The 15,552-nt window shown below is 40.2% G+C and overlaps 1 protein-coding gene across 10 annotated transcripts in view; it reads left to right on the top strand.

The window, feature by feature from the left end:
- ATP2B2 (ATPase plasma membrane Ca2+ transporting 2) overlaps positions 1-15,552 on the top strand; it is a 446,707-nt gene that overhangs the window by 143,411 nt on the left and 287,744 nt on the right. For all 10 annotated transcript variants that reach the window (XM_076346016.1, XM_076346010.1, XM_076346023.1 and 7 more), the window contains exon 3: positions 10,592-10,696. The gene's annotated coding sequence lies outside the window, so the exon portion shown is untranslated. The remainder of the gene's footprint in view (positions 1-10,591; positions 10,697-15,552) is intronic.

Below are 15,552 nucleotides of genomic sequence, written 5' to 3'. Positions count from 1 at the left end.
GAAAAAGGCCAAGGTACTCCTTTATAAATGCATGTGATACATTAAGTGAAGGCCAACAAGTGACCTTCCTAGTCAACCCAGAAGATTTAGTAACTTTGTACAACGCAGCAAATTATGAATCTGTCTTACACATCTTTGTGTGAGGTGGAGGCTGGATCCCAGCCTCCCTGCTTTTTCCTTGGGCTTTTGGTGTTCGTTAGGGGCGCAGAAACAAAGTTTTGGGTTTTTTATCTTTACTTTTTTTTTTCCCCCTCTTAAATATGTTAAGGGAGTTTTCCTCCAGGATTTTACCCCCATTATTTTCATATATATTTGAATTTCGTTCCTTCCAGCTTAAATCTTTACGGTGCCTAAATCAAAATGGCCCCATTATAAACTTACAGTCAGTTTGGTAGTATAGCAACTTAATAGTATTCTATAAACATGTTTCTTGCATGCACAAAGGAACTCCAGCCAGCAGCACAAAGGAACTCCAGCCAGTAAGACAGCTTCATTAGGGGCCCAACTTAAATGCCTCTATGCAAACGCACGCAGCATGGGGAATAAACAAGAGGAGTTAGAGACGTTCACACGCCTGCAGGGCTACGACCTTATTGGCATCACGGAGACGGGGTGGGATGGCTCCTATGATTGGAGTGTTGGGATGGAGGGATATAGGCTCTTTAGGAAGGACAGGCAGGGGAGACAAGGAGGGGGTGTCGCCCTCTATGTCAATGACCAGCTGGAGTGCATGGAGCTCTGCCTGGGGATGGATGAGGAGCTGACCCAGAGCTTGTGGGTCAGGATTAAAGGGAAGGCAGGGACAGGTGGCATTACAGAGGGGGTCTGCTACAGGCCACCTGACCAGGAAGACCGAGTGGATGAGGTCCTCTATTGACAGATAGGAGCAGCCTCACGCTCACAAGCCCTGGTCCTCATGGGGGACTTCAACCACCCCGATATCATCTGTTGGAGGGATAACACGGCAGGGCATAAGCAACCTGGGAGGTTCCTGGAATGCGTCGATGATAACTTCCTTCTCCAAGTGGTAGAGGAGCCAACGAGGAGAGGTGCTATGCTGGGCCTTGTTCTCACCAACAAGGAGGGGCTGGTGGGGAATGTGAAGCTCAAGGGCAGCCTGGGCTGCAGCGACCACAAAATGGTGGAGTTCAAGATCCTGAGGGCACTGAGGAGGGCGCAGAGCAAGCTCACTACCCTGGACTTCAGGAGAGCAGACTTTGGCCTCTTCAGGGATCTGCTTGGTAGAGTGCCATGGGACAGAGCCCTGGAGGGAAGAGGGGCCCAAGAAAGCTGGGTAATATTCAAGGATCACCTCCTCCAAGCTCAGGAGCGATGCATCCCAACAAAGAGGAAGTCAGGCAAAAATGCCAGGAGGCCTGCATGGATGAACAAGGAGCTCCTGGACAAACTCAACCACAAAAAGGAAGCCTACAGAGGGTGGAAGCAAGGCCAGGTAGCCTGGGAGGAATACAGAGAAATTGTCCGAGCAGCCAGGGGTCAGGTTAGGAAAGCTAAAGCCCTGATAGAGTTAAATCTGGCCAGGGACATCAAAGGCAACAAGAAAAGCTTCTATAGGTACATCGGGGGAAAAAAGGAAGATGAGGGGAAAATGTGGGCCATCTCTGGAAGGAAATGGGGAGACCTCTTTACCTGGAATATGGAGAAGGCAGAGGTACTCAATGACTTTTTTGCCTCGGTCTTCACTGGCAAGTGCTCGAGCCTCACCACCCAAGCCACAGAAGGCAAAGGTGGGGACTGGGAGAATGAAGAGCCGCCCACTGTGGGAGAACACAGATGGTTCGAGACCACCTAAGGCACATGAAGGCGCACAAGTCCATGGGAGCTGATGAGATCCATCCACGGGTCCTGAAGGAACTGGTGGATGAAGTTGCTAAGCCACTATCCATCGTATTTGAGAAGTCGTGGCAGTCCGGTGAAGTTCCCACTGACTGGAAAAGGGGAAACATCACCCCCATTTTTAAAAAGGGAAAAAAGGAAGACCCGGGGAACTACAGGCCAGTCAGTCTCACCTCTGTGCCTGGGAAGACCATGGAACAGATCCTCCTGGAAGGAGGCACATGGAGGAGAGGGAGGTGATTCGAGACAGCCAGCATGGCTTCACCAAGGGCAAGTCCTGCCTGACCAACCTAGTGGCCTTCTGTGATGGAGTGACTACATCAGCGGACACGGGAAGGGCTACAGATGTCATCTGTCTGGACCTCTGTAAGGCCTTTGACACGGTCCCCCACAACATCCTTCTCTCTCAACTGGAGAGGTATGGACTTGATGGGTGGACTGTCCGGTGGGTGAGGAATTGGTTAGATGGTCGCACCCAGAGGGTAGTGGTCAACGGCTCAATGTCCAGATGGCGGTTGGTGATGATTGGCGTCCCGCAGGGGTCCGTATTGGGACCGGTACTGTTTAATATCTCCATCAGTGACATAGACAGTGGGATCGAGTGCACCCTCAGCAAGTTTGCAGATGACACCAAGCTGATTGGTGCAGTCGACGCGCCAGAGGGAGGGGATGCCATCCAGAGGGACCTGGACAAGCTTGAGAAGTGGGCCCACGTGAACCTCATGAGGTTCAACAAGGCCAAGTGCAAGGTCCTGCACCTGCGTCAGGGCAACCCCCGGTATCAGCACAGGCTGGGGGATGAAGGGATTGAGAGCAGCCCTGCCGAGAAGGACTTGGGGGTGCTGGTGGATGAAGAGCTGGACACGAGCCAGCAATGTGCGCTCGCAGCCCAGAAGGCCAATCGTATCCTGGGCTGCATCCAAAGAAGCGTGGCCAGCAGGTCACGAAGGAGGTGATTCTGCCCCTCTACTCTGCTCTGGTGGGATCCCACCTAGAGTACTGCATCCAGCTCTGGAGCCCTGAGTATAAGAAAGACACGGACCTGTTGGAGCGGGTCCAGAAGAGGGCCACGAAAATGATCAGGGGGATGGAACACCTCTCCCATGAAGAAAGGCTGAGAGAGTTGGGGTTGTTCAGCCTAGAGAAGAGAAGGCTTTGGGGAGACCTGATTGCAGCCTATTGGTGCTTAAAGGGGGCTTATAAAAAAGATGGCAGCAAACTTTTTAGCAGGGTGTGTTGTGACAGGACAAGGGGGGAATGGCTTTAAACTAAAGGGGGATAGACTTAGACTAGGTATAAGGAAGAATTTTTTTACGCTGAGGGTGGTGAGGCACTGGCACAGGTTGCCCAGAGAGGTGGTGGATGCCCCATCCCTGGAAACATTCAAGGTCAGGTTGGACGGGGCTCTGAGCAACCTAATCTAGTTGAAGATGTCCCTGCCCACGGCAGGGGGGGGTTGGACTAGATGACCTTTAGAGGTCCCTTCCAACCCAAACTATTCTATGATTCTTGCAAGAAAATTTGTTTTGAGTGAAACCATACGCACATGTTAATGGGAAATATTTGTTACACTTCTGCTTTTCTACCATTTTTTGTATTTGTTTCAATACTTACTAGCAGCATCCTTCTGCATCTTCTCTGATGAGAGAATATACAGCAGATTTTCTTCAATGCCATAACTGGAGTACAATTTTAAATGTTTTGGATGTGATTCCAAACAGAGCTGAACGAGAGTGAAATAATACGTAGTTCCTGATTGAGTATATAGCTGTAATTACACTTAGGGACTTTGCTGATGTTGTATAAACCACTAGAGCAAAACTCCATCAGTAGGTAAATTATCATTCTCTGTTTTCTATAAATCAATCCATAGGCACTCTTCCCTGTGGAGCTTTTTCTGAGGAACTTGATATATACTAATCTTTTTTTGAGTTCACATCCCATCCTTTGGAGAGGTTGCAGTAGTCGTTTGAACTACTTCCCACCTTTTTCCTACAGTAAAGCAGCTGCATTAGAAGGGTAGTACTTTTTGGGGGGTTAAAATTGTGAAGTCTGACAGGTTTGATGTAGTCTCCATTACCTTCCAACATAACACTGCATTTTTTTTTTTATCCTGTAAATCATCTCTCCGTAGAAGATCTGCTTGGTGAGCAATGCTTGCTGGTGCTTGGTGTCTCACACCTCAGTCTTCTTGGAAATGTAGTGTGGATGATTGTTTAGCTGTCAGCACTGGCTGTCCACTTGATTTAAAAAATCTTGCTTCACCGTCAAGAGAATTCCATCCAACTAACAGGCAATGGTGATTGCTCTGTAAGGGTACACAAATGACTATTTCCTGCTACGTGTGGTTGTGTCCTAAGATTTTGCATGTGAAAATGTAAGGGGTGTTGCCCCAGGTAAGGTCAACTATCCACAGTCATCCCAGAACCTCGCTTCTGTATGGAAATTATTAGCTCAGAGATCATCCATTTGAGCAGTAATATTAGGATTGTTTTTCATATATGCATTGTATCATGGGTACCTGCGTTGAAATTCATCTGACACTTTAATGTCCAGTTACAAAGTCCTGAAAGGTCTTTTCACACTTCTTCATGGTTAGCCCTCATCATTTTAGCATCAGTAACTTTGCATCTTCACGTGGCTTTGCCATGTTGCTGCCCACTCCCTTTTCTGGTTAATGTGTGAATGTGCAGAGCCTCCCGGTCCCGGCACAGCTCCCTGAAGAGCTCTGCCGGTGACCTGCAGCAGGTGGGAGAACTGAGCACTTACTCCCGCTCTGGTTCCCATCTTTTAACTGAATTTTTCCTAAAAGCAAAGGCCTTCTGTATTACCTTATAGTGGCTTAATTTTCATGACTCTCTTCGTGGCAGGTGTTTTCGAAAGCTTATGAATATCTATTGGATTTTAATATATCCAAATATATAGATCCAACTGACTCTCCCTTGTGCACGTGCAGGCAGCAGATATGTGAAGCATGACTTCCCTTTGCAGGAAAGGAGAACTGACTTTCCTCCCTAATAAAAGGTGTTTATCTATGTGTTTATTTCTAGCTTTTAATAATTTCTACTAATTTACCTGATAAAGGAGCCAGGATTGCTAGTCTGTATTATTCAGATATCCACTATAATCTTAAAAAAAAATAAAAGAAAATGAACCACCCTACCACCCGCCGCTGCTCTGCTGCTCCAGTCTGTCTGCACTGGAAGAATCTTTACTGTTAATCTTTGCCTATTAATTGGCAGTTGCTGCTTGTGTACAGCAGCTTGTTTTAGACCAAGCTTGCTAGTTGCATGTTACATGCAAACCTATTTTTATAAAATCATTACTGAAGCCCCAAATGGGGCTGCTTTAAAATGTCTTTAGTTTTGCTGGGTTTTAATCTTTTAGATTTTATGCTCTTGATACCTAACAGATTTTTATTTTTTTTAAATCCTCCTCCTTTGTTTCTTTTTTCCTCCTGCTTTTACATGCAGCATTCCTTTCTATTTTATTTTTTTAACCAAGTTTCTGCCCAGATGGAGAGTTTTATATGTTCTTAACTCAGGTTTTATTGTGCAGGATTTTTAACAGCAAGGTCAGTCCATGGGAAATTGTTATTCATAGTGAATGATAGGTGGCACTCTTGTTACTCTGGTTTGGTTTCCTGAAATAAATCAGGTGTATGTACTCTCTCAGTAAGATTTCTTTTTATAGAGTAAGTGCTTTAGAGAGTGTTCTTGAACATTGAAGAGGATTTTTTTTTTTTTTTTTTTTAAATATGAACACATACTTAAATTGTCTGAGTCTGGGACTGGTTCACAGTACTCTCTAGGAAGAGAAAAAATGCTTTTTTTATGAAGACCTCAAGAATAAGTGCTCAGCTGTATGGCATTGGCACATTTTACATATATAATTTTTGTTTTTATGTATTTTCTTATTATTTCATTGGGCAAAGAAGAAAGCCAACGAATCGTTTAATGTCGTTTGAACTCCAGTTATTAATACCTTTATACTTAGTACTTTCTTGTTAGTTTTGTATTCGAAGTATAGATTTAAGTTGGCATGGTAATCGTAGCACTATTGAATGAAAGGAAACGTCATGTTAGAGCCTTTATTTCTTAATCTGGGGTAGTAAATACTTGTTGCCCTAATTCTGTACATTGATTGTAGAATTGTATAGGTTTGTGAGTTTGAGAGTTTTCTCTTACAATCTAAAAATCCTGAAACATGGAAAAATACATGGAAAAAGGTATGACATGTTAGATGTTTTCTGTAATTTTAAAGGAAAACTCATTTCAGCTCTACTGAATGTTTTTTCCTTCTCTTAGCACGCAGCTAGGACATGGTTACATGGAGGTATTTTAACCTTGATGCTTGATTACTTCAAATCAATTTCATTATTACTACTGGCTGACAGTTTCATCTCGCTGAGGCAAAGTGATTTGGTGACCTCCGTCCAATTTCTCTTGATCCATTTGTCAATCAATTGATTCTGTTGTTATTGCTCTTCCCAGAAGAGTGCCCCGTGGTTGAAAGGAAAAGGGGATAAGTAGATCTGGAATGAGAAGAGATTAGAAAAGTTTCCATTCTGCCTCTGTCGAAGAGTATGAATCTCTTCCACATGAGTATCTAAATTCCTCAGTACTTTGTGACACATTCTTGCCATGTGAACCTCTCTATGATGGGGTCATGGCTTGTCCAATGCCACCGACTCTTTTCAGGGAATTTCTCAGTTGAAGCTTTCTAAGCAGAAGCCATTCCTAAGTACTGAATGTCCTGCAAGGCTGCTTTTGCCGTGCAGTTCACAGAGAAAACTAAATAGGTAATGTGGAAGGAAACATGTATAATAAAGGAGAAGCTCATTATAGACAAAAAAATACATTTGTGTGATTTTCATTGAACATGTAGTAATAAGTGTTACTACCTAATCATAGCATAATGTGCATTGTGTTCTTTTATATATTTCTTCAATGCTTTAAATTTAGTTAAGTCCAGAAGCCTAAACTGTGGTTGAGACTATGCTTTGCTAGTATGGTATACGCTTAGTTGAAAGAAAATCCCTTCTTGAAAGAGTTTCCAATCTAATTTAGACTTTATATATCTTCACTTTAAAGTATTCCATTAGTATATATTCACTGGCGAAAGAGTGCTTGATTTTAATTTTGATGGTGATTGAATTCTGGAATTAAAAATGGATTGAACAAGCTATTTTGTTTTAATGGGTGAAGAAACATTTTATAACTTGGCAGTTTATTTTACAGTTCATATTTTTGGTGCCCTCCCATGTAATACAGGCTCATGTATTACTCATCCCTCCCTTTTTCCCCTGCAAAGTGTTTTGTTGTTTTTTTTTTTTTTCTTTAATAACAATACCCTGAAGTGTTTGAATTGAAGAGTCCCAAATAAGAATTTATTTTGGGGCAGGAAGTTTTCTTGATGGCTTGGATAACATCTACTTTTACTTTCTAATGCCAAATCAGCTTTCAAGCTATTAGATGCCATTAAGGCAAAGAGTTTTATGTGTTTTGTATAATAATACAAGTTCCAAATGGTGGTAGTTATTGAAGTTAACCCTTTTTGCTCAACTGTGGGAGTACTAGCAACTTTGAGCGATTCCAATTCTGGTTCTTATTTATGCTTGACATTTAATGTGCTTGACATCCTGATTATTTTACACCTACCTAATTTCTTCTAGCTCAAGGGATAATGACAATATTTTAAACAGTTGTGAAGTGTAGCTGTATGTTATTAAGCAGGTGACACCCTACAAATGGAAGGGAAAAGTCCCTAAACGATTTCTAGAATCATTGTTTTTGTGTTGTGTATCTCAAGGTCAACTAGAGTTGTTCATCAGCTTGTTCAGCTGCGCAACTTGGTTATCTGTTTTGTTGCCAGGAAGATAAAGCCTTACTAATATTTTATGTCCTTTTATTTACCTATATATGTATCTGTGTGTATATAGATGTATATAAAATACATAATGCTGGACTGTGTGCTTACATTGTGTCCTTTGTGATCTAGGGGTGAGGCATTATAGTGATAGATTTCTGTGTAGTTACTGAGAGCTTACATTTTTCCTAAAGTTTGAGTTAAAATGACAATGTAAAAGCACATATTCTATACAAAATGCAGTCCATTAAACCAAGCTCATATGTCTATAGCACACACTTACTCCTGGTATGGTATATCTTAGAAGCAGCTGTCCTGTGTCTTGGTTTATAGATAATTGGGGTATAACATGAGAAATTAAAATATCATGGGGAAAAAAAATGACTTGATTGTCAGTATACTTTGTGTAAAGTCTTTTCTCTCCTTTTGCAAAATAATTTTATTAGCCATCTTTGAGTTGTATTCCCATGTAAATATGTGGTTCCCTGCAGTCATGTAAGATTTTAGGCCCTTTCAAAAAGGGCAAAACGGGTATCGGAGAAAGAGGAAGCAGAAGGAAAATGGTGGGAAAACCAAGCTCTTTAGAGAAGTACAGCTGCTGTTCACAATTTCTGTTTGTTTCATCTACCGGAAATTTTGTGTTTAACTATTTAACTATTGTAATTGTGAGTAAATTGACTACATGAAGAGTGATGAAGAAATGTTAAAATACTTTATTTTACAGACCCATGTGGGGACATTTTAAGTGCTTACCCAAGTCCTCACAAAACAATTGTCATGGCCCAGCAAGAGGTCCTTGAAACAGCACTGACTGAATGGGTTATAGGAATGATTTTTTTAAAATTTCTTTATTTTGCAATCTTGCCACCTGGTGGTATGCTGTGGCAATAAAAATTCGGTTAGAAACCTGTTCTAAGAGTTATATTTACTTTGATAGGCAAGATCTTAAGAGCAGAATTTAAGACTGGATTATAAATAGGTTCTTGGTTTTTAGCGTGCAAGTTAGGTGTGTTCTTCCTTTATTGTGTCAGTGTCCCATGTTAGGTGCAGTATAAGGTTGTGCATGTCTTTGCATTAAATATATCTGTTTTCTTCCCCGCTCTGATTTCTACAGACATGAGGGAGGAGAAAGTCTAGAAATACGGTGTGGTCCTGGAACACTAAGTCGTGGCACATTAATCTTCAAAATAAATTTGAGATATAATTTTAAAAGGAATGGTGTCCATGTCCTGAAATTCCCAGATAAAATTATGCAAACTGAATTTACCTAAGTTATGGTAAGAACATTTAAGGGATGTTGTTATCCCTAAAACAAGTACTACAAATCCAAGCAATATGGAACTTAAATGTATTTGGATAGTTTAAACTTTCATTTGGGCACAAGGTGGAGACTGAGTAAAGTCAGTGATGTGGCATCTTTAAAACTTAGTGGCAGGAGCATCGGGGAAGCTCGCTCCTTTATGTTAATCCAAGATGAAGCAGATGTGGTCTTGCAGGTGTCTGTGTGGGGAAACCCTCATTTGTAATAAAAGATGTTTTCACATAGTGTTCAAAGGTTATTAAACAATCCGGTTTTTGCAAGCTGAATCCAAACATGATTTACTGAGGGGTATGATGAACTGATCATTAACTGGAACTTTTAAGTCAGAAGTGGATGTTTTCTCTACCAAGAATATCGCCTCCGTCTGTGCCATATGCTGTTGTTTGACACAAGAGTGAGTAAAATTCTGTGACGGGTCAAAAATGGCATCATACTGGAGCACAATGGTTCCCTTTTAATACAAAACTATGAAAATTTTATTTCTTTTTATCTGTCTTTTATGGTATAGTGTTGATGTGTTCACGCATGGAACACTTGCATCTAGCAGGACCTCTCTTTCTTGCAGAACTGCTGCCTGTGATTTCAGTACACCTTCTTGAGTATCTATTGTGAAACAAGTCAGCATGTCATTTATTCATTATGACATCAGTATGTTGACCTTAAGACCTGTCAATTATTCACTTCCAGGTTCTTATGCAAGGAAAACCGGGGGAATCCCTCTCCCCTCTGTCACCCTCCCTCTCTGTCTTTCCCTCTCACACACAGACACATCAACACACGCAGACAGACACACACAACCCCCCCTCCCAGCTGTACATTGGACCCCCCCAGTTCTCGTAGCCTGCAGACAGCCTGTCATCCTCTGCAGTGGCTCTCCCGTATGATCCCATCTAGCACAAACAAAACATTGTTCTGCATTTTTCTCTTCTCCTACCCTCTCCGATACGAGGCAGAGCAGCAGATACCAAAGCCAACACGATGAGCATTGTCCATTTTGTTTGCTGTCTGCCTTCTCATTCTTACCTGTTTCTTGGCCTCAGACGACTTCTTCCCACTTTCAGCCCTTTGTCCTCCCCCTCCTGGTTAACGTTCTGTATTTCTCCTGAATATTAATAACGTTGAGCAGGTTGAAGTGCTGAATGTTTAGACCTACCTTCTTCAGGGTGCTAGCTATTTTTAAAGACGACGGGAATTACAACCAGTTGAAAGTCTCCAAGGGACTGTGTGCATTAAAAATACCATTTATTTACATATATAATGAGAAGCCAGAGGGCTACAGCGCTGATAAATGGACAAGAGCAAGAGATTGTTGGAACCGAGGCTCATAGTTCTGAGCTATTAATATAGATCTTTGGTCATAGAGTTAGAACTTTTTAATCCCATTATTTTCCTGCAAAATGTCTGTAACTATTTATGACACTGGATGTTTGCTCTTGGATCTGTTTCTCCTGTGGGGTATCCTTTCGATCAATCCTTGTTTGTTCTACTAATTTGCTTAATTCTCTGGGGTTTGTCAAGTCTAATTATCTCTCTTCTTTCTTCCAGTTTTGAAATCAAGATTGATTAACTAACACGAAAAGACCCAGCTGGTTATGTGACTTGGAACCCTGTTTATGAAGCACTCATTCGTTTTTACAAGACGACAGCACTGTATGTTGTTTTTTCTTTTTCTCCCCAAAATTAAAAATCAACTGTTGTAACTTAGTAGAAATCCTAGAAAATAGAAAATTCTGGAGGAATTCAATGCTTATTGATAAATAAGGGCTTGATTTTTGGCGTGGTGACACCAGCCAAGGAAATAGAAGTGTTCTATTCGCTTTACCATACTGCTAGTCGGAGATTTCTTCCACATAACAATGCTACTTATGGTTTCACATCGTTTAAGGAGAGCTTCCCTTAGTTTGAAAGATCAATCTGCTTTCTCTTTACATTGTGCTGTATGGAGTGTGGGATTAGTGAATGTGAGAAATGTGTGTTTTAGACTGCATTGATAATGGATTATGTAAGGGCCAATGCTGAAACCCAGGGCAGAGACTGTAAAGTAAATGCAGGAGGAGATTGCAGTGCCACTTAATGACACCTATGCCAACAGGTAGCTCTAGCAGAACTCTAGATTCTCCCCCACCCCCCAGGATCCCAAGATTTTGGACTGAATAATGCTTCCACTGTACTTGATTTAGACAGTATTTTTCCACGAGTATAAATTTGTTCTTTATAAGATACACCCTCAATTTTAATTGCAAAATAAAATTGCACAGATAAAGTATCAACCTTATAGCCTGTAAGCTAAGTGTGGGAATGCATAAATGAAAGTTCCAGCAGTAACATTAAATGGCTTAACTTTTTTTTTTTAATATAATGAGCTATGTTGTATAAGCTAAAACTTAAGAAAATTAAAGTATTAGATACAGGTGAAATGCTGATACGTATGTCATCATGCTATATGTGGTATGAATCTTATCTTTTCCTTTTCCAGTTCTGTGAAAATGTTCTACCTTAACAGTGACGAGACTTTTTCATTTCTGTAATTAGGTGGTGGGGTTTTTTAATTGTTAAATTTTGGAAGTAATAAGTTTACATGATATTCCACTTAGACTAGCAGGAATCCAAGCAACGCTATCAGGTACAGGGCAGCACCAGATTATTTCAAGCATTTCTTTAGTTATAACTGCACTAGAAGTCAGGCAGCTTGGATTGGCTGAACTTTATAACCATGTTAAAATGAAATTGCCCAGCTTCCTCTGAATGTATGAAAATGCCATTATTTTTTAAGTGAAAGGAAAAAGCTGGTATTTATTCTGGATTTTCTGTTGAATAGTAAGTGGTTCTAGTGATTTGTAAGTGGTGATACAATAAATGTACAAATGTATTTTCATTTATTACCTCTTTTGTTACTGAAGGTTCATTAACCAAGAAGGGAAAATGAGGTACAATATTCAACAGAAAAAGGGGAAATAGCACTCACTACCTACTAAATTAAGTAGGTGTGAGGCTGCACCTCGAATACTGTGTTCAGTTTTGGGCCCCTCACTACAAGAAGGACATTGAGGTGCTGGAGCGTGTCCAGAGAAGGGCAACGAGGCTGGTGAGGGGTCTGGAGAACAAGTCTTGTGAGGAGCGGCTGAGGGAACTGGGGTTGTTTAGCCTGGAGAAAAGGAGGATCAGGGGAGACCTCATCGCTCTCTACAACTACCTGAAAGGAGGTTGTAGCGAGGTGGGTGTCGGTCTCTTCTCCCAAGTAACAAGTGATAGGACGAGAGGAAACGGCCTCAAGTTGCGCCAGGGGAGGTTTAGATTGGACGTGAGGAAAAATGTCTTTACTGAAAGAGTGGTGAAACGTTGGAACAGGCTGCCCAGGGAAGTGGTTGAGTCCCCATCCCTGGAGGTATTTAAAAGACGTGTAGATGCAGCGCTTAGGGACATGGTTTAGTGGGCATGGTGGTGTGGGGTTGATGGTTGGACTTGATGATCTTAGAGGTCTTTTCCAACCTTGATGATTCTATGATTCTAAGTCTTGGGCTTATGAAATAGTAGAACCAATAAAGAAAAATTAGTAAGTATTTACTCTTAAATAGAGTTTTGTACAGTGAAGTGTAAGATTACTTTTGATTTTATGATTACAAGGAGTTGTCTGAGCAAATTTACTTTATGACAGCAACAAATATATTCTCAGTATGGTAATAAGATTGCTTAGCATGTTATTAGGAAAGAAAAAGAATCTCACTTCCTCTTTTTTTGACAAGTAAACATAGGAAACAGAAGCATAACAAGAGTACCCTATCGTTTTGGGCGTCTTTTTCTGTTCATAGAACACTTCCTCTCCTATGACGCGTGCAGAAGTAAGCAGACTTAAAGCTTGATATGAAAACCACAAAGAAATTAATAACAACTGGGAAGAAAAAAGGCTTTGCAAGTTTTCTATGAGTAATTAAGGAAGCTTTCCATAGCATATAGCTTTAAGTTCTGTATAGCTGCTATGAAGAAGACTATACGAACTAGTTTTAGATTATTTGCTTTTATACTGTATGTTAAAAAACCTGAAAGTAACTGTTGTATTTTGAAGTTTATAAAAAGCATTATATTATACAAAATGGCACTTGCACAACTTTAATGTATTCAAAATATTATGTAATGTTTACATGGATAGGAATTAGTCAAGGATTTGCTCTCTTTTGTCACGAATAATTTCCAGATTAATTTCCACTAGGGTGATAAGTGTACCTATAGTTCCCACCTACATGTAAATGTTTGATAGGCTCTAAAACTCATCTAACTTGTATCAAAATGTTCTACTTAGTGCCTATATTTTTTCAATATAGAGAAGAATGAAAACATGGTCATAATGACTATGTTGGCAACTGTAACGTCAAGTTAGTGCAGTGTGTTAAGCATTACTATTTACTGACATCAGTCTTTGGCTGCAGTAGTTTGGCACTGTTGCTTTAATGGAGGTTTTAATGGGTGCTATAAGCTGTGCAGACCAAATATTGTGCTTGTCTTTCAAAATACTAGAGATTCAAGCTTAATTTTTTTTCAAAAACTCTTCAAACAAGTAGTGCATAATCTATTTGTCAGACATTTAAATGTCTGTAAGAGGCTGAAAAGCTAAGACAGACTTGCTAGAGAGGCAACTTTCTTAATTGTTCAGCTATTAAAAAAAAAAAAGCCTCCTCAAGGTTTTTGTACTCTTTTTGCAAAGAAATAGGAAGAGTTTGAAATGCCATCATTTTCTCTATTTCTTAATATAATATGGAATAGTTTTAATTTCTTTTGTGGAAGGCAAGCTGCCAGGCACAATCACTCAACTTAGTATGCTTGTAAAAATAAAAAATTGTAAAACCCCCAAACAAACCTTCCTTTAAGAACGCTCTGTCTTTAGCCTCTCAAATACTGTTCTAGAAAGATATAATGTGCTAAGGGTCTAACTATACCTGGACTTCTTTGTCGTTTAACTTGCCTCTGAACCAGAACTGAGATTGCATTTACGTAAGAAGTTGCTTGTTTCCACCGATGAACACAACGCATCCCTTCTGGTTAGATCTTAACACAAGCTTTAGATGACACTGAACAGGAGGTGACTCTGCTTTGTCTGCGGGATTTTGTCTGGTGAGGCCATGAGTGCATAAGGATTATTTCTTGACAAAGGTAACTGCGACTGTTGTCCTCTCCTAAAGCTAGTCCCATATGAAATCCTTCACGGTTTTGTTTTGTCATTCTTGTGATTTATCTAAGTTATTAAGGGAGATACGTTGGGCTGCTATGTTATTTCTGTACTACTTAAAAATTAAATGTCAATTGAGAATGAAGAAGCTGAAGAAATGGCTTCATCTTCAGCACCAGATGCAGCTATGCCTGCATTTCGCTGCCTGGCCTGTAAATGCAGGGGACTAGTGAAGCCACTGAAACTTTTGGCTTTTCAAATAGTTGTGATGACCTTTGGCAAATTATGCTTTTGTAACTTCTTCCATCTACATTGGAGGAAAAGAGCTGTAACAGCAAAGTTTGGGATTACTAGTCTCACTCTATTACAGTTGTTCAGCACAGCTATGGCTGGGCACAAATTATACATCAGCTCATCCCAAACGACTGCCTATATGGCAACAATATTTGTTGTATAAGTTTGATGTCAGAAACAGTCCCATCCATCAATTGCTGTGTTACTTTTCCTGGGATTGTCTCCTGTGTTTTGAAGGGGAAGAGGACTATGTTCCATTTTCTTTCACTTGTTAGATGTGAATATGACAACATTCAGAAAAGTTGTGCAGAAGTAGGGTACATCTGTGCCTGCAATTACCTGTACAGTAATCTTTTTTTGCACAACTAAATTAAAAATAGAAGTATCTTTGAATATATCTGAACTCTTCCCCCTTTGAAAATCAAGCTTCCTTTAATTAAATAATCTTTTCCTACTACCTGAAGTTAGTGACGTTTTATAATTCTACTTAATTCCGATTTTGTTATTTTAAGAGGTCAGTAATGGTAATATTACAACATAACTATATTCAGTGAGAGGGTAACAGTAGACAGTATCTAGCTCTTGCATAGGACTTCTCAACAGTAAATCTTGCAGTGCATTAGAAAAAGTATGGATTGTTTTCTCTGTTTTATAGGTGATGGAAACTGTGGCCCTGAGGGGTTATCCAGTATGTCTGTGCAAACCTGTTTTCATGTATTCTCTTGACTAAACGTCACAGTGTAATGATTCTCCTGAGCGATATATTAAAATACAATATGGAAACAAAAAAGCCAAAAAAGTTATTGGTATTTTAATGGAATAAAATTGAGGAAATTTTTTTTTTAAACAGAAAAAATTGAATGTATTCCTGCTGAATTCTGTGTTGTGTGTGCTGTTCAAATTATTCATTGGATTTGAATGTATTAAATATGAAGTTAACATATAATGTCAGTTTATTTTTTTTATCATTGACTGTTACCCTGGGGTTTAAATGTTTCTCATCTGTCTTGGTGTGAACTAGCTGTTGAAAAATCACAAAAACCATCAGTGC

This window comes from Aptenodytes patagonicus, chromosome 8 (genome assembly GCF_965638725.1).
Source record: "Aptenodytes patagonicus chromosome 8, bAptPat1.pri.cur, whole genome shotgun sequence".
In the NCBI taxonomy this organism is placed as follows: Eukaryota; Metazoa; Chordata; class Aves; order Sphenisciformes; family Spheniscidae; genus Aptenodytes; species Aptenodytes patagonicus.
Note: the sequence above shows the minus strand (reverse complement) of the source record. Positions and strands in the feature narration are given on the sequence as shown.